Below are 19,871 nucleotides of genomic sequence, written 5' to 3'. Positions count from 1 at the left end.
CTCTGGAAAACAGCAGATACTTGGTTGGTGAATTCTTTCTGCCATTCTGTATCTTTTAAGTGCAGCATTTAGGCCATTTACATTCACCTTAGTATTGAGATGTGAGGTACTATTCTGTTTGTTGTGTGATTTGTTGCCTGAATATCTTGTGGTTTTTTTCATCATGTTATTGTTATATAGGTCCTGTCAGAATTATGCTTTAAGGAGATTATATTTTGGTGTATTTTGAGGATTTGTTAGAGCTCCTTTTAGCAGTTCTTGCAGTGCTGGCTTGGTAGTGGTGAATTCTCTCAGCACTTGCTTGTCTGAAAAAGACTAGCTTTCCTTCATTTATGAAGCTTAGTTTCACTGGAGACAAAATTATTGGCTGATAATTATTTTGTTTAAAGAGGCTAAAGATAAGACCCCAATCCCTTCTAGCTTGTAGGGATTCTGCTAAGAGATCTGCTAGATAATCTGATAGATTTTCCTTTATAGGTTACCTGGTGCTTTTGCCTCACAGCTCTGAAGGTTCTTTTCTTTGTCTTGACTTTAGACAATCTGATGATTATGTTCTGAGGTGGTGATTTTTTTTGTGATGAATTTCCCAGGTGTTCTTTGAGCATCTTGGATTTGAATGTCTAAATCTCTAGCAAGGCCAGGGATGTTTTCCTCAATTATACCCTCAGATATATTTTCCAAACTTTTAGATTTCTCTTCTTCCTTGGGAACACCAATTATTCTTGGGTTTGGTAATTTAATGTAATCCCTTGTTGGAGGGATTACAAACTTCTTGGAGGCTTTGTACATTTTTTAAAATTATTTTTTCTTTGTCTTTGTTGGACTGGGTTAATTTGAAAGCCTTCTACTTGTTTGATTCTATTGCTGAGACTTTCCAGTGCATTTTGCATTTCTCTAAAAGTGTCCTTCATCTTCAGAAGTTGTGATTGTTTTTTATTTATCCTATCTATTTCACTGGAGACTTTTCCATTTATATCCTGCATCTTTTTTTAAAATTTCTTTAAGTCAGATTTCACCTTTCTCTGGTGCCTCCTTTATTAGCTTGATAATTGACCTTCTGAATTCTTTTCCTGGCAGTTTTCTCCAGCAATTCAGAGATTTCGTCTTGGTTTGGATCCAATGCTGGTGAGCTGGTGTGATCTTTTGATGGTATTAAAGAACCTTGTTTTATCATGTTACTAGAATTGTTTTTCTGGTTTCTTCTCATTTGGGTAGACTGTGTCAGAGGGAAGATCTGAGAATCAAGGGTTGCTGTTCTTTTGCCCCACAGGGGTGCTCCCTTGATGTGGTCCTCTCCACCTTCCCCTAGGGATGGGGCTTCCTGAGAGCCAAACTGCAGTGATTGTTATTTCTCTTCTGGATCTAGCCACTCAGCAGAACTGCCAGGCTCCAGGCTGGTACTGGAGAGTGTCCACAAGGAGTTTTTTGATGTGACTCCTCTTCTAGTCTGGCAGCTGTGGATACCAGCACCTGCTCTGGTGGAGGTGGCAGGGGAGTGAAGTGGACTCTGAGGGTCCTTGGTTGTATTTTTGTTAAATGCACTGGTCTCGTGTTAGTTGGTCTCCAGCCAGAAGATGGTGCTTTCAAGAGTGCATCAGCTGCAGTAGGATAGGAAGGATACAAGCTTGCCCTTGGTCAGGTGGTGTGCTGGGCCATAGAGCTCCCAAGAGATTATGTCCTTTGTCCTCAGAGTTTGTTGGCTGTCCCATGGAGCCTGCAGCAGCAATCCACCTCCTTCAAAGCGTCTGCTAATTCTCTTGGCCTTCCTGGTATATTCCTATGGTGGTTCTTAGAGCAAAGGTTCACGATATGGGTCTCCACATGCTGGTCTGTCTATCCGAGTGAGAGCTGCAAATTAGTCCTGCGTCCTAGCCACCATTTTCCTCTGAAAACATTGTATTTCTTGATTTTGAGCTTTAACTTCTGCAAATGTCAGTTATTTTGTCAACATTTGCATATCCATGTTAAAGAAACAGCCAGATTTGTCCACCTGTCTTCACTCACAGTTCATTAAAAACCCATTATTAATTTTAATTTTGAAAGTTTCTTTAACACGAAGCAACCAATAAATCTTTAAGAAAAGTCTTAAGCATAAAGATAAATTAGATAGAGATTAATAAAAATCACATTTCACAAGAAATTCCAGAAATTGTACCATTGTTCACATCTTTGTTTCTTCAGGATTGACCTCAGTGGATTTCAAATGTCTCTGCAGTTGAAACACTTCCACTAAAATATTTTTGCCAGAAAACTCATTGTAAGTTTCTATTACATCTTCTACTGAAACTTAACAAATGATTGAATAGTGAACACTGATTTGATCCACTGCTGTAGAGTAAATGTCTAGTTCTTGGTGAAAATGATCAAGGTGTTCAAATATTGCCCTTGTGATTTCTTGCCACTGTAAGACCGGCACATTTTATCATTTTTCCTGGCACTCTTCTTCAACATTTGATTATGTTTTCTATGGAATTATTTATTTCCTTATTTTTTTATGGTTATTGCATTGTTCATGGGCTTCTCCACAATTTCTGTGCACCAAACTTCAAGGAAAATTTTAAAGCCTGGTGCTAACGTATCTTCAGAGTACGTTATTCAAAACTGATTCTAACTGGAAATATTTTCATTTTTTTTTTTAATCTCAAAATAGAAAAATTGCATTCAGCTATCGTGGTTTATTTTAAATCTCCTGTTTAAGCACAAAAATGTGTGGTACCACAATGGCTGCATACATAAACCACACCTGAAGTTAGAGAGAATTTTTGAGAACCTCATAAATTTACTCTTGAAACAAACGTGTAGCTGAGTCCATGTGTGTTTGAGGCCAAGTACATAACTGGGATTTGAAGCTTTACTTATCTATTCTACCTATTCTTAAGACTCAACAGTAACCACAGAAATTGCCTAGAATTTAGGCCAATGAAAGATTTTTGAGGGCAGGGGTATGTTACCTATAACACTGTTTAGCATGGCCAATGTCTGGTGATAATAAAAAGCAAACCAACTTTTAGTCAGTTTTATTACTGTTTTTGTATCCTCTACATACAGTGTGACGTTTTATTGTTTATACCTTGGGCAGCTACTGCCACTGTTCCACCCTTGATATGCTAATGTTGACAGACAATACATTCATTAATAATTCTGAGAGTCATTAAAAGATGTGATAGCATGCAGTGCTGGCCAGGATGGGGGTGTCTGGAGTAGGGGGAGACAGAAGAGGAAAAGAGAGGGCAGATTACAGTAGACTAATGCATTGCTGGAGGAGATGGGGATCATTCTAGCCCAAATTCTAATAGAATTTGGCAATAGCTATTAAAATTAAATGTAAACATTCCCTTTAATCCAACAATCCTACTCCTAGGAATCAATCCTGTAGAAATAGAAGTCTTAGTTTATAAGGATCTATGGCCAGTAATGTTTATTGGGCATTGCTTGTGATAGAAAAAAATGGAAAGAAGCACATCAATGAGGGAAGATTGGAAATATTGTCAAATGTCTGAACCATGGAATTCCACACAGCCACTAATAAATTAGATTTGCACTGGCCAACTTAAAATGATTTTCATAATGTTTTATTAAGTGAAAAAAGAAAGTGGGCTAAAAGTGTTTATCAACAACAATAAGGCCTTATACATGTGAATATGTGACTTTATATGGTTGTAAGAGCCTAGAGAAAAACATTTATGAACCGAAGGAGTCATGCACTCTTGGTTTATTAGAAAATAATATTTTAAAAGCTGTTTTTTATTGTGGGGCTCTTCTTTATTCTCTTTCATCTACAGCTTTTTACCATTTATGTAAAATTACGTGTGTGTGGACATAGCCACAGAGAGCTACGAAGAGAGGATGCCAGCAGACTCTCCAGCATCATCCACTAACACTTTCTAAGATGACAGAAATGTGCTACATCTGCACAGTAGCCATGAGGCTCCTGAGCTGCTGAGCACTTGGAATATGGTTAGTGTGACCAAGGAAGTAAATTGTACTGTACTGGCTAAACTTAAATAGTTTAACTATTGTAGACAATAGTTTTTGATAAGCAGTAGAGTTGTGTTTTATTTGTATTTTCTTCTACTCTTCTATAGTGTTTAAATATTTCTATAGTTATTAATTATGTAATCAGAAAAAATTAGGCAGAAGTAGTATGTGTAGCAATTAAGAGCTCAGAGTTAGATCCAAACAGCCTGGTTCAAATCCTAGCCCTCCTTCTTCATTGCTTAAAATTTTGAGAAAATTTCTGAATCTGAAATTATTTCCCTCACTGTGCCTCAGTTTTCTCACCAGTAAAATGGACATAATCATGATACCTATATCATGGAGTTATGAGGATTAAATGAATGTATACTTGTAAGTGCTTAGAACAATACCTAGAACATGGCAAGTGTTTGATAAGATTTACAAATAGAAATATTATTAGTTGTACTTGTCAAGGGTCTTAGTTGCAAGGAATAGAAGATTCTGGCTAAAGAATTTACTGAATAGATACTGGTGAGCTCACAAAAATGTTGATGTGTCTGGAGGACCAAGTTCAAGGCCAAAGGGCAGATTCCCAAATGATATCTCATTACTGGTTCTGGTTAGGAAGGCACTGTGCTAATGTTGTCTGAGAGCAATTGCTTCCCTTCTATTCCAGAGTAAAAGTCTTTGCTGGTACGTCAGATTGGCAGAGCATAGATCACATGTCTGTGCCCTAGCTGCAAGGGAGTCTATGTAAGCAAGCCCTCTTCTAACACTTTCAGCTTCTGTTGGGAAGGTGACCAAAAGTTGGGAGCTCCCTGCAAATAAAAAAGAACTTCATGTGCTGGGCAGCCAAAACCAAAATATTTTTAAAATATACAATAAATGCCATTTAAACTAGGGAAAGGCTGGGAAGAAAGGGAAACTAATATAAAAATTTTAAGTAGACCTGGATTCTGGACTCATTAAATACTTTTTAGGGGTAACTAGCTCTCTGAAACCTTGTTTTTATAACTGAAATCAAAGTGTTGAATCAGATGAACTCCCTGGATATTGATGGCTGTGAAGTGTCACATTCTCAGATCATCTCTGTGGTTGGCATGACTTGAAACAAAGAAACAAGAAGATCCCATAATTATGCTGAAAAAATGATTATTTTTATCTTAAGTCACCCCAGAATTTGTATTTAGAAATGGACAAGGTAAACATTTGTACAGGAATTTGTATTTCTTTCTTTAAAGTAACTTGTCAGTATTATACTGTTGGTTGTTGGAATTGAGAGAAGATCTTCTCTCTCCAGACGCCAAAGCCAGTCATCTTGTGCTCTCTGAAATGGACCAGACTATTTTTAAAAGGGAGAGAAAGAGGTGCCATGAGGTGATAAAAGCGACAAAAAAAGGTAAACTTGGTTTCTGTAAAAGTTTTTTGGAGAGTGATAGCTTTTTCCATGTCAGCCATACTCAGAGGTAAGGGGGAAAAACTCCTGTCTAGCTCTCCCACATCTGCTGTGAAAGTTACTAGGGTTCTTATAGGCTTTTCTTCTGAATTACCATAACATATATTTATGACTATCCCTATTTCATCTGAAAGTTTTTATTGAAATATACTGCTTGTATGCACATGTTTTTTTTAAGTTTTGCTGAAATCTTAAGTATCATTCCATGGCATCTTAATTTTTCTTCCTGTGGGGGATGTTTCTCTTACTTCATAAACCGAAGACAGGGCTTTCCAAAATTTTTCACATCCAAGCACTCATAAAAATTATATTTGTACAGTATGTGAGGTTACTTCAGATCCTGAGTTGTCTTGGGGACTCCAGCCTAGCCACCCTGAAAACTGAGGGCATCAATGATGCTACCATCTGTATCACTTTCCTGGTTCACCAGTGTACGAGGCACTCCTCAGAAAGCTCTGGCCTAAGCCCATGGGAAAAATTAGGTTTGATATACCAAAGCAGTTTTTACATACAGTTTTCCAGGGATGGGTCTGCTAAAGCATGCAATATATCAGAAAGGATAGATTTCATGGAAGTGAAGAGAATGGTGGACTAGCCTAGAGATCTATTTCGGTGAACTGAAATAGATGAGGAAACTGGGACCCACAGAGGTAAGTGACTTGGCCTAGGTCACACAGCCACTTGGCGGCAGGCCAGGCCAAGATTACCAGGTGAAGAACCCTCTCAGTTCTATCAGTTAGAAGAGGTTTGGCCTCAAACTTAAGCATTGATATCAAATGCATTTTAGAATCTTGGAGTTTTATTTTTATCTAATAATAGAGTTCTGCAAATTATAATCTTGGGATCTACCCAAGCAATTAGTTCAGTGATTCTTTTGTAAACTTTGTAGACACTGGGGTTAAAAAGGAATGAAACAGTACTTTATTTTAAGCAGCTTAATTAATGTCTTTAGCTACTCCATCTATTTATCGCTTTATTCTAGAGTGTTTTTGCAATGCCCAATTCTTTGGCAGTGCCTAGAGAAACAAAGTTATTAATTACTATTATCATAACCACTTCACAAAGCAATAAGTACTCAGACTTTCACTTCTACTTCCTAGGAGCAAAAGTTTCACACCAACATTCCTCCAAGACAAGCATCTTTAGAGTAAAACATTCATATGAATCATCAAGAGCTATTATTAAACGCTTTTCAGAGTTTCTGAGTCATTACCTTAAAGATTTAACTTAGGTTTACTTTGAGAGGAAAATAGAAGGCTAGCATTTAATATCTTTTCTTCTCCTTTAAGAAGTGCTGGTTCTTGACCAGGCCTCCGTGGGCGGCCCGCCCTACCACTCTTCTTATGGGGAAGGTAGACTCAAAGGTGCTTTGTGTCTATAAGAAACGTGTTCAGGCCTCTTCCTCTTTCTGTTAAGGTGGTATACTAGCATGGGCTGCTGGTTCCCTTCCCCCAAATTTACTGCAGATAGCTCCAGAAGCAGATGCAATCAAAACTCTGAGGAAATTATCAGTGACACCCAAAAGGGTGAGAATACCCTGGAGAGACAGAAGGCCATCTAGAGTAGGAGTGTGAGGAATGAGCGGTGGCAGGCTGGGGCAGACAGCTGGGTATGTGCAGCAGGCAGAGGGGATAGTGGAGGAAGGCCTTTGGGTTCTGCCTTTTCCTCTTCACTGCCTGGCTTTAAATGAATCCTTGCTGGTCCCTTTGCCATTGAAACCGGCAGCATCAACACAGTCTGCTAGTGTTGTCAGGGTACATAAAAGTACTGCAAAAACCCCTATTGGGATGAGGGTTGATGAAAACAAGACTGGCCAGCTGATATTTAACATCCACTCATCCACCTCTTCCACATCAAACTCCCTGGGATGGCAGATTTTAATCTAGGCAACTATTGCCCGCAGGAGTTGCCTAGCAGAGTGGTACCAAAAATAGTAGCCTATCGAATTCTGTGGTATCTGGAGCATCCAGCTCTGGGGTTTATTCCTTCTCTGTTCTTCAACTCACATGAAGGGATTCAGCTCCTGCTTAAAACACATTACCAGGCAGGGTAGATTAAAACAGAAACATGTTTTCCCAGGACAAAATAACTGTCTCCTAAAGACAACAAACGTTGACTGGAACTTATAGAGCAAGAGCTTAAATAAACATAACAACTTAAAGTGAGAATGTGTTAGCAATCTGAAGCAGGAAAATAATGTTTCAGAGGTATATACGTATGTGAACATTTATCAAATTGTACACTTTAACTATATGCAGTTTATTTTATGCAAAGTATACCACAATGAAGCTGTTAAAAAGAAAACTAACCACTTATTCACAAAATAAAATGCAAATCTGACAATGTCACCCTATTTAACACTCTTCAATGGTTTCCCAATTATCTTAGGATAAAATGCAATCTTTAGAATGTGGCTTGGAAAGCTTGCATGATCTGGGTCCCTACTCCATATGTCCTTTTCATACCCAAACTCTCAAAGAGGAGACCCAGACATCTCAATTTCTTTAAATTCTTGGGTCTGCCTCCAAGCATTTGCATTCTATTGCTTGTTAGAACATTTTTCCCATGCTCTACCCCTACACATACATATACACATTTACCTGGATAATTGCTTTAGGATTCTGCTTACATATCCTTTCCATGAAACTCTCACTGACCATCTCTCCCACCCCCACGACTGGGTGGAGTCCCTCCTATGTGCACCTACAGTACTCTGGGCTTCCCATATTGCTACAACTTGGGTGTAGTTTATTTGACTGCACAGTCTCATGTTGAAATTTGATTCCCAGTGTTGGAGGTGGAGCCTGGTGGGAGGTGTTTGGGTCATGGGAGTGGACCCCCTATGAATGACTATCTGATGCCATCCTCACTGGGAGTGAGTCCTCCTTCTTTGTTCCAATCAGAACTCATTGTTGAAAAAAGCCTGGCACCTCCCTTCCCTCTCTGTTGCTCCCTCTCTCACAATGTGACACACTGGCTCCTCTTTGCCTTCTGCCATGAGTGGACGCAGCCTGAGGCTTCTGCCAACAGCAGATACTGGCACCATGCTTCTTGTACAGCCTGCAGAACTGTGAGTCAAATAAACCTCTTTTCTTTTTAAGTTACCCAGCCTCAAGTGTTCCTTTATAGCAACACAAATGGATTAAGACACATAGCTTATCATGTATCCCTCTATCTTGTGAGTGTCTGTTTACTTCTCTGATGCCTCACACCATCCTGGGAGAATGTTTGAGAGCAATAAATGTCCCTGTCTTGTGTATCACAGCTCCAGTGCCTTGGATACTATCTAGAATATGGTATGTTTGTTTAATGATTCAATCAATAAGTCAATGGGACATGGAGGATCCAAGAGTATGTCTTTATACTTAATTTAAAGGAAACCCAGGACAACCCTGTGAAAGGGAGAGAAGCAGGAAAGTATAGGGGTAAGAGCTCAAGCAATGTCATCAGGTAGACTTGAGTTCTCATATCAGCTCTGTCACTCAGTAACGTGACCATGTGGAAGCTCCCCAACCTCACTGTGCCTCACAATATCCTCATCTGTTAAGTGGAGATAATAGTGATACCTATTTCATTGGATTATTTTGACGATTAAATGAGATAATCTGTGTAACTTTAGGTTCAATGCCTAGTTTGGCCCAATAAGTGTTAACTATAACTAAACAAAACAATATCATAGTGCTTAAGAGCAAAAGGAACTAAATAATAACAAAATCCAGTCAAATAAATGTTTCTGATGTTACCAACATGGAAAAGCCAGTTATAGGTAAGTAGCAGATTTGATCAATGGTAGCTCACACTTACAGCTTTGCCTTAGAGGCTCTCTGCCCAGTTTTCCTGTAGTGTTGGTGAGTCTAAGGGTACTGAAGTTTGTGTTCCATGTTTTTGAGACTTCTGATTTTCTTCAAAACCTTGCTGAAGTAATATCTAGAGTTGAGGGGCCCATGAGAACATTCTAGCTAGGGAAGGCAGGGAGGAGATGCCACTCTGCTTACACGTGAAGAAGCCCTTTGCAGTGGAGACTGTCGTGTGTTTCCCGGAACCTCCACTCCAGGACTGAAGCATTCATTCCTCCAGCTTCTAGGTGTGTTGAAGTCCAACACTCAGGTGAGACGCTATCTGGAAATTTGCCATGGCTAGAGAGAGCTACCTCCCCCAAAGTCAGTCTCTTCCCAGGGCAGCCTATATCTAACAACTGATTGAAGTGGGAGTACAAAGGCATCAACCTCTCACACCAGTTGGGTACGTCTCCGAAGGCCATTCTAGCCCCAGACCTCCCTGTAGAATTGACCTCTGTGGTGGGTGCATAGCAGTTCAACATTTCTCTCTGTGTGTGCCTCAGAGCACTTATCAACGAACTCCTTACCTGCACATCTCAGGTTCAGAAGCTGCTCTCCTGGAAACTGGACCTGTGACTCCCATCTCTTGACCCACTGGACGCCTCAGTGCCCATATATCCAGGTGCCACTGGGCAAACAGTCAAGGCAGAGATTGGCCACCTTCTCTGAAACTGAAACAATGGGGCAGCAAAGAGTGTCTTGGATCAGAAGAAGGAAGGAAAATTGCCACCATCCTTAGGAATTTGACATATGGAGTTATATTTCAGGACAACATTTTGAGGAGAGGCCTTGAGTTTATTGAATGATCAGAAGACAAAGGTATTTACGATGGAAATCTGGGAGATCAAGGCACAGTTGACTGAACCATTCCAACTAAAATTGTAAGCTCCACGAGGGCAGGGATTTTTGTCTACTTTGTTCGTGCTGCATCTCTAGCACCTAAAACAGTGTCTGGCATATAAGAGGTACTCAATCAGTATTTAGTGAGTCAATGACTATGGAATGCAGCAGACAAGCTGGGCAGGGAAGGAGGCAAAGCTAAAAAGCAAAATGAGAAATGTGACTTAATTTAAGTCCTAGAGAGGGAATGAGGCAGTGAAATTTGGCAAATCAGATCATGAGCTGTGACCACAGGCAGAGCTGAGTTCAACTCAGGCTTTGCTACTTGGTAGCTCTATGGCTACTGGGAAAATCATTTAGCCTCTCCAAGACTCAGTTTTATCATCTGTACAATAGGACTTATATTAAATATGGTGATTCTGCAAATTAAGGTGACTTGCATTACATATCTTGTACATAGTAGACACTCAATTATCTGTTCATAAGGAGGTACATATGGTACATACATATGCATACACACACACACACACACACACACGCACACACACAATCTCAAGGGATTCTAGGGTAATAGTGTTTATAACATGCTTTCATATCCCCAAGAGGAAGAAGTATGCTACTTTGTCGGTTGTAAAAGGCTCAATAACTTATTGGCTTTAAGGATGACACAAATTAATGCAAAAAACATGTGGGCAAGTGGAGCTTATAAACTTACAAGTCTGCACCAGCCCGTTACTTTGAGTCCCAACCATATGACTAAGTTTTTAGTTGCTTAAGCAAACAAATGTTTTCAAATACCCTTTGAAGAACAAGCTAATTTGAAATTGAAGTTTTTTCTTAAATTGACATTTGAGATATTGCTGCTGAGGCTTGAATGTTCAACTTTGACTTAAAGTAGAACAGTTATGCCAGATAGATGAGAGGCCATTTGACCCTTTTATCTCTGCCCAAGCTTTCTAAACAACACAACCTATGGACACAGATTGGCTATGGTTTTAGTTACCATGGTATATAAGCTGCACTATCCATTTCTGACTTTGGTCTCTTATTAAATATGGGGTGGAAGTGGGTAGGCTGTCAAGGAGAACCAACAATTTCATATAAATCCTTCAATTCCAGGGAATTGTTTGAAATTGGGCAGAAAATACAAGTTTCATTTGTGAACCTTTTATACTTCAATTGACAAAAATAATCATGTACTTAATTTGGAGACAGAGTTCTGCCTTCCATGACACCATTATTTGGACATCATGGTTCTCTTCTTCTCCTCATTGAATGGTAGTCATGAAATTTGATCCTATCCGTCTTGGCGCAGTGAGCCCGTTTTAGGTTGCCCAGGTCTCAGTCAATCAGCTCAATCCCTTCCTTTGACCACAGGGATTGGTTCAGGGCAGACAAATCATTGCAAATGTAAGGAGTCTCCCTTAGATTCAAATAAGGGGAACCAGCCTCGCGATGGAGCCCTCACTATACATATTAGAGTCTAGTGAGAGAGAAAAACTGAATTATCAAGCCCCTGGATCAAATTCTTCTGAAACTCATATGCCTCTGAGATTTTCCAGTACATGAACCAAAAAGGTTTAAATTGAATTTTCTATTACTTACAACCAATGACTTCATAAATAATACATGTCCATCAGCAAATGAAAATGTATTTGCATTTCCAAAACTATATTTGACTTCCTACATACCATGACAGGGGGCTCAGCACACAACTTCCTGTATTGGCATGTATAATAAAGGGAGATAGGCTTACTTAAGCAAAATGATTTTTCTTTACATTGGAAGTAGAGTTTGAGTCCCGAATTTGCAACTTGTTTGTATGTGAGCACTGAATTTGAGCTATGGAGTTCCAGTCATTATGGCTGCCCCCATGAGTAGTGATTAAGCAGTTACAGCTCAAAAAGTCATGCAGATCAGAATTAGATCTGGCACCCACCTGATAGGTCCACATCATCAATGAGGCAACCAGACAGGCAAAACACCTTAACATCCATTAGCCAATGAATAGGTCAGTAGGAATTAAGGGTCAGTGCCAATACTTCTACAGGGTTAACTTCAAAAGGTCAGTTTTCTAGCTTGCTTTGTTAACAAGAAAGGGCAGATGGGTTTGTTTAAGGAAGTTTGGAATGAAGTTTATTAGTGAACTTACCCACCCTTTTCTTCCTGTCCATTTTGTTTGGTCTTCCATAATTAGTAAGCAGCATTTATTTATACGTGTTCCTGACATAAAGCTATGACGTAGTTTTCCTGTTCTAGTAAGAAATTCAGTCAAAACCACCCAGGTGCCCACATCTCAATTAAAAATAAGTAAAAAGACAGGGAACAATTGGGTAGTTCTACTAGTTTTTAATGTTCTGTTTTTTCACAGCCCGGAATGTTCTAATTGGGAATGACAAGATTGCAGATCACAGGCAGAGCTGGGAGGTTTTCAGCCAAATTTAATGATACCTGAAAAATCCACTATTCTTCCAATGGGCTTGGTTTACTGGAAATAACGCCTGCTGTAAATAATTTACATTTTAGTATATGCAGTAAATTGCATGAATAGTTTTTTGTTGGTTTGTTTGTTTTTTGAGACAGAGTGTCACTCTTATTGACCAGGCTGGAGTGCAATGGCATGATCTCAGCTCACTGCAACCTCTGCCTCCTGGGTTCAAGTGATTCTCTGGCCTCAGCCTCCCACGTAGCTGGGATTACAGGAGTGCGCCACCATGCCTGGGTAATTTTGTATTTTTAGTAGAGTCGGGGTTTGACCATGTTGGTCAGGCTGGTTTCGAACTCCTGATCTCAAGTGATCCACCTGCCTTGGCCTCCCAAAGTGCTGGGATTACAGGCGTGAGCCACCAGGCCCGGCCACATGAATGGTTTTAATTTTCTACCTCTCCTTGTATCGATTCCCACCTGTTACCATTTGACTTTGAAGTTCCTCTTACCAAGAGGCAGATGTATTTCCCTGCCTCTTAACTTTGGGTTCAGCCATGTGACTTGCTTTCACCGATGGAATGTTAGTGGGTGTGGTATCACTAATGGCTAGAAAAGGACTTGTGTAATTGTTCCTTGCTTCACTGCTGTAACTAAGAGATGAACATCTTGATCTAGCTCGCTGGTCCCAGGAGGAGGATGAGAAACACATGGAGCAGAGTCAGTCTCAGCTAAGCCCAACCCAGAGCAGCTAACTCCAGGCCAGCTGGAGGGCTGCAGGCACACAAGCTAAATAGATGATTATGTTACTCACTGCTGAGATTGTGTGGTTGTTATAGAGCATTGGTAATTGTTAATTAATGGAATGTCAATTAATTGTTATTTAATAAAATCCAGGATGCCCCATGACACCTTCTGAACATAATTTTGTTTCCATTTTAGTAATGCCTCAGTTGCTCCATTTTTTATCCTTGAAACTTTGTGGTTTTTCCCCACTTAAAGAGTGCACTTCCAGACCTTTCTTTATGCATTGATATAAACGAGTGATACTAACTTAATACCTTGACATCCAATACAGAGCTCCAAGAGAAATGTGGCCTGCCTATGATTTTTAGCAAAGACTTGTTATATCATTGGCTATAACATATGAACTTGCAGACTTAACCTGCCCACTACAACCAACGTATGACAAATTGCCACCAGCTGTCATACAGCAGATCTGCAGTGACGATTTACTAATTTAATTCCTTTAAAATGTTATAATGGGCCAAGTGTGGTGGCTCATGTCTATAATCTCAACACTTTGGGAGGCCGAGGCAGGTGAATGACTTGAGCCCAGGAATTCAAGACCAGCCTGGGCAACGTGGCAAAACCCTATCTCTACCAAAAAAAAATATGTATATATAAAAATTAGCCAGGTGTGGTGGCAGACACCTGTAGCTACTTGCGGGGGCTGAGGTGAAAGGGTCACCTGAACCCAGGGAGGTCAAGGCTGCAGTGAGCTGTGATTGCACCACTGCACTCCAGCCTGGGTGACAGAGTGAGACCCTTTCTCTCTCTCTCTCTCTCTCTCTCTATATATATATATATATATATATACACACACACACACACACACACACACAAACATATACACACATACAGATATACATTCATATAGATAGAGATAGTAAATATACATTATATATATAGATATAGTATCATGAAACAGGAATAATATTACTTCTCAACTCACCAATGTTATCTTTAAAAGCTCCATGTAGCTAATACATAAAGATATTTATTCTAGTATTGAGCACTATTGAAAAAAATTATGAATATTCTATGGTTTTTTTAAAGATAGAAAGACCTTCACACTGAGAAGATGATAAAATTTCAGGTGTCAGCCAATAGGTGGGAGAGGGTCTGAGGAATGTCTCTAGGAACCAGTAAAACCCTATTACATGGTAATCGATAAAAATGGCCTTAAGTTCCAAACTTCAACATGTACCTTCGGTAAATTTATCTGCTCTATACCCATCATTTGAGTGTAATGGTAGTAAGTTGCTAGGATGGTAATAAGTTGCTGAGATACCTCCAAGCAGCCTTATAAGTTTACTTTGTTAAACTATATCCTATGAACTAAGAATTATTAAGTGTTTTGATTGAATGAGGTGAGGAGAAGTGTTTATTTGCATTATGAGGAAACCAAAGAGTGCCCTTTGAGATTTGTCCAATCCCTTCATTTGTTTTACAGATTACATTATTAAAATAAATATTTACTGAGCACATTCTATGTGTCAGGCACTGTGCTAAATAATGGAAAATAAAGGGCACCCTTGAGAGGTTCACAGAAGATGGGGAGACCAAGACCCAGCAGGGTTAGGGAAGTTGCTCAAAGTCATAGGACCTTGTAAAAGAGACTTGAATCTTAGTCCAGTGCTGTTTGCCACAATGTGAGAAAACTCTTGACAAAAGTTAATATAAATTAATATTCAAAATGAACTTCTATGTGGAGGCTTCTTTAGCTTCCACAAGAGCAAAGACTTCTCATGAAGCATGCATTCAATAAGCATTTTACTGAGTGCTTATTGAGTTTACTTCATAAGAAACATACCATATGCTGGGGAAATAAAGTCGTGTTCTAGTAGGGCCAAAAGCAATTTAAAGACAGAATCCTGGGCAATGGCATATATACTATTGCAGAGGCATACTCTGGTTGCCATGGTAGCCCAGAAGAGAGGGGGCAAAAGCGGCCCTAAAGGGATTATGAGTTTTGAAGGACAAGTCAGACATTACAGGGGCTTGGGACAAGTGGGACATTCCAGGAATGAACAGCATGTGAGTTGCACTTAATGTGATTAATGTTACTAAAAAGAGGATTGACATTTTCTCAGTAGTGTCTGAGAGCAAGATGCCTGATACCTATGGAGCCCATGTATCCAATTTCAAACATTCAGCTTTTTTGTCCTAAAAATTGGAAGCACCTTGGCAGACCACAGATCTGAGTTTGGGAAATGAGGTATTGAAGCCAATATTTGAACAGATCTTTAGGTATAAGGTGTTGGATTCTCAGACAGGGGATGGGCCTACACATCACTGACATTTCTGACTCCTCACCTCTCAGACATCACTGCATTCCATGGGCTCTTTCTTAGAAGTCACTTAGGTCTTCACCCACCTCTGAGGTGAAAACAAGGCTTATCTCCTGTGTTTCACCCACTCTGAGACATCGATTGCAACATGCATTAATATTTTAGGTACCATTAAGAAAGAAAAATACTGCCATGGAGCCATAACATGATGGTTTCCTGCCAATTAGAAGGTGTTTTTAAAATTTTCTGCACATTAAAAAAGATCTTTCAGACTCATTTAGACATGAGCTTTTATTATAGATCATGTTTGTACATACATAGAAAGGAAATATAAGCAAAATAAAATGACTTAGATATCTCTAAAACTTCTACACAGCATCCATCTCTTTGAATCACTTCAAATTGGGATCATAGGTGTCCATATCTTTCTATAAAACATCATCCTCTGTGCCATTAAGAGCCATGATGGGCAACGTTTCTTAAGAGTTCCCCACATTTGTCTCTTGGATTTCTTCCCAAGATGCTGACATTCCTTCTAAAACTTTTAAAGCTGTATGCAGCAAATATCAACTATGTCAAGAACAAAACCTGGCATCAATTGTAAGATTCATTCCTATTTCAGAGATTTTAAAAATGTGTGTCTTAGAATACTGAAACAATGGTAAGCCAGACCTAAGGTTTCTTAGAACATTATTACGCCTTTAAAACTTAGCAGAAAAAAAGTCCAGAATCCAGAACTTTCCCTCTGACTTTTTACATGGCATCAACCTGTGTCCATCTCCAGAGGTTTCTAACATGTGATTTGGCAGCCTCATGTCTGTCAGGCCCATGTGAGGTGGGAGCAGGATGACAGCTGCAAGTCAAGAACCGGAGCAAGACCTGCTGCCAGGCACTCTGATTTTAATCCTGTCAGTTAGTGCTTGGCTCCATCCAAAACGTATTCAGGGCTGTGACAAGGGTTCTCAGATCCAGTGCCTCCTTTTTACAATAAGGATTTGGGCCAGGTGCGGTGGCTCACGCCTGTAATCCCAGCACTGTGGGAGGCTGAGGTGGGTGGATCACAAGATCAAGAGATCGAGACCATCCCGGCCAACATGGTGAAACCCCATATCTACTGAAAATACAAAAATTAGCTGGGTGTGGTGGTGAGCACCTGTAATCCCAGCTACTTGGGAGGCTGAGGCAGGAGAATCGCTTGAACCCAGGAGGCAGAGATTGCAGTGAGCCAAGATCACACCACTGCACTCCAGCCTGGTGACAGAGCGAGACTCAGTATCAAAATAAATAAATAATAATTTTAAAAAATAAGGATTTGGGGACACTGTAGCAGATTGTATTTTCCAAAGATTGCCGTAGAATATCTCCTGTCCCACACCATCTTCCAGAGCTGTGCTGCTCCTTTATCAAGATTTGGAGCCCAGTTCTCCCACTCCTTGAATCTGTGAGTTTGTGTGTAGTTTGTTACCAATGGAATGTGGGAAAAGTGAAGTTGTGTGACTTATAACGCTGAGTCAGAAAAGGCCATGCAACTTCCACCTTGCTTGGTGGAACACTCATGCTGGAGCCCAGACCTGCCATGTAAGCAGTCTCACTGCCATAAGATGGCCATGCTGTGAGGAAGCCCAAACAAACATGGAGAGGCCCTGAGATGATCTGACGAGAGAGAGACTACTACTCTCAGTTGAGAGACTACGCAAGCTCCCAGCTACTCGAGCTCCTGCCTCTGTCTGACTGCAATCATGAATTGCTGTTATTCTAACCCACTAAATGTGGGGATGGTTTGTTACATGACATTGGTAATAGGAAGATTCCCTTTAAGGAGAATCCCTCCCATGGAAGACAACTGCCTTAGGGACATTAAATCATCCATGTGACCACGAAGTACACCAACACCAAGGAAAGGCTTCAGGTTCAGGGGCCATGGTTTCTCAGCCACTTACGCTCACTGGGGTTCGATTACTCTCTCTGCCTCACCTCTTATCCTCTTCATCACCGTAAGTCCTGGTATAGAACATTTACATAACTTACCATCTCTTGGATAAATAAGGAATAACTAACTTCAGTTAGTTCTACAAACTGAAAAAAGCTCAAACAGATGATAGTTATTTCCCTATTAGTTATATCCCAGCTTTCTTGTTTGGGTCTCAACCCCAGCATCAGGGTCTTCAGGGAATGTGGGATAGTGAAAAGCTACTTCCTGCCCCACTTCACTCCATCCAAGTGGCCAGGGGTGCCAGGCCTCAATGCACGGGCAGAGCTACGTTGTGTGGGGCTTGAATCTTTTACAACTCTGGGAACACTTTTTAAGAAAAAAGAAACCAAAATTACATATGAAAGGAAAGTGATTTAGAATATAAATTCACAACAAATTACAACTTGAAAAAACTAAAAAATCCTACAATCATGAAAAAATCCACAATGATAACATAATTAATTACCTAATATGCCCTTATAATATTTTTGTACCTTTTTTTAGTTGCATACTATTTGATTAGTCTTCATATGACAATTTTATGCTATCATTCTACATATGGTGTATTGGAAGTTTATTCAGTTGTCCTCTAGGATGGTAATCAAAATGTGTTTTTAATTATTGATAGTTTAAACAATTTTTTTTTGGTTTCACAACTTGTTATTGGTAACATAATGTAAAGTTTTAAAATTTTTGTCAAATGTTTAAAAAACCTCAAGTGTTTGTGTTTGCTTGTTTCTGTATATGAGCTGTTAGATTAGGAAGAATTTTCCACAGGCTAGCTCCTGGCAATATTAATTTCTAGCCTTGTTTCCTTGTTATTATCCTCATAATTCCAGGCTGGATGCCACAGGGCATGCTTCTAATATAACATGGTCTCTGGCCCTGCACCTTTGTGTGAGTTTACCTGGTTTTGTTCTCCCCGCTGTGTAGCGGACATCAGGTGTTTTTGCTATACACTGCCTCCTCCTCCTATACAAATCTTCTCCCGCAGATCTTGACCTGGTGAGACTGACAACCACAACTCTCCACCCTGCTGGCCACAGAGAGAGCAGAGGGCCCAGTCACACTGCATATTCCAGTCAGCACAGGGGATCCACGCGAGCGCACGGCCCAGAGTCAATCAGCCTCTAATCTGATTTTGATCTCTTGGGGCTGGGGAAGAGATCTTCCTTCAACTCCACATATTACCCCAAAATTCTTACCGGGATAGGTCCCCACTTACCCCTGAGCCCTTTTTTGTTTTTGTTTTTTAGATGTATTAGGGCTGGTTTCTATACACTCACAAGAAAAAAAAAAAAGTTCCTTTTTATTATTTTAACTAGTCATTTTATGACCATAGAATACATACATATTGTGCAAGATTCGAACAATGTAGAAAGTCATAACAGGAATATTTCAGAGTGTCTGTCCCTGTAAATTTATTTCTAGCTTTACTACATGTGGTCCAGAACTTGGTATGTGCTTTATCATTTCTTAGAGGGTGATAGAGGACCAGAGGATTTACTGAGGTTTGTGTGTATATGTGTGTGTGTGTGTGTATGTGCGTGTGTGTGTGTGTATATATATGTGTGTGTGTGTATATATATATATAATATATACTTTAAGTTCTGGGAGACATGTGCAGAATGTGCAGGTTTGTTACATAGGAATACATGTGCCATGGTGGTTGCTGCACCCATCAACCCGTCATCTACATTAGGTATTTCTCCTAATGCTGTCTCTCCCCTAGCCCCCCAACCCCTGACAGGCCCCAGTGTATGATGTTCCCCTGAGGTTTTATTGTTGTTGTTGTTTGGAGATGGAGTCTCTCCCTGTCACCCAGGTTGGGTGCTGTAGCATGGTATGGGACCACTGCAACCTTCACCTCCCAGGTTCAAGCAATTCTCCTGCCTCAGCCTCCTGAGTAGCTAAGATTACAGATGTGTGCCACTATATCCGGCTAGTTTTTTTTTTTTTTTTAAATTTTTGGTAGAGACAGAGTTTCATCATGGTGGCCAGGTTGGTCTCGAACTACTGACCTCAGATGATCCACCTGCCTCGGTGGCATGAGCCACTGTGCTCGGCCTATTGAGGTTTTATAAGGTCCAGTAAATGACTAATTTGCTAAATGTTTCCTGACCCTTTAAAATTATATTCACTGCTTGAGGTTACAGAGCTCAATATATAAGCAAAATACATTCATTTTATTTTTGACTTTTGTGCTGAGTCTATTTCGAGTATGAAGACAATAGTATCCCTACAACATAAGATTGTTCTAAGGACTCAATATGTTAATACATGAAAAGAGCTTAGAATAGTGCCTGCCA

The sequence above is a fragment of the Macaca thibetana genome, chromosome 2 (genome assembly GCF_024542745.1).
Source record: "Macaca thibetana thibetana isolate TM-01 chromosome 2, ASM2454274v1, whole genome shotgun sequence".
In the NCBI taxonomy this organism is placed as follows: Eukaryota; Metazoa; Chordata; class Mammalia; order Primates; family Cercopithecidae; genus Macaca; species Macaca thibetana.
Note: the sequence above shows the minus strand (reverse complement) of the source record.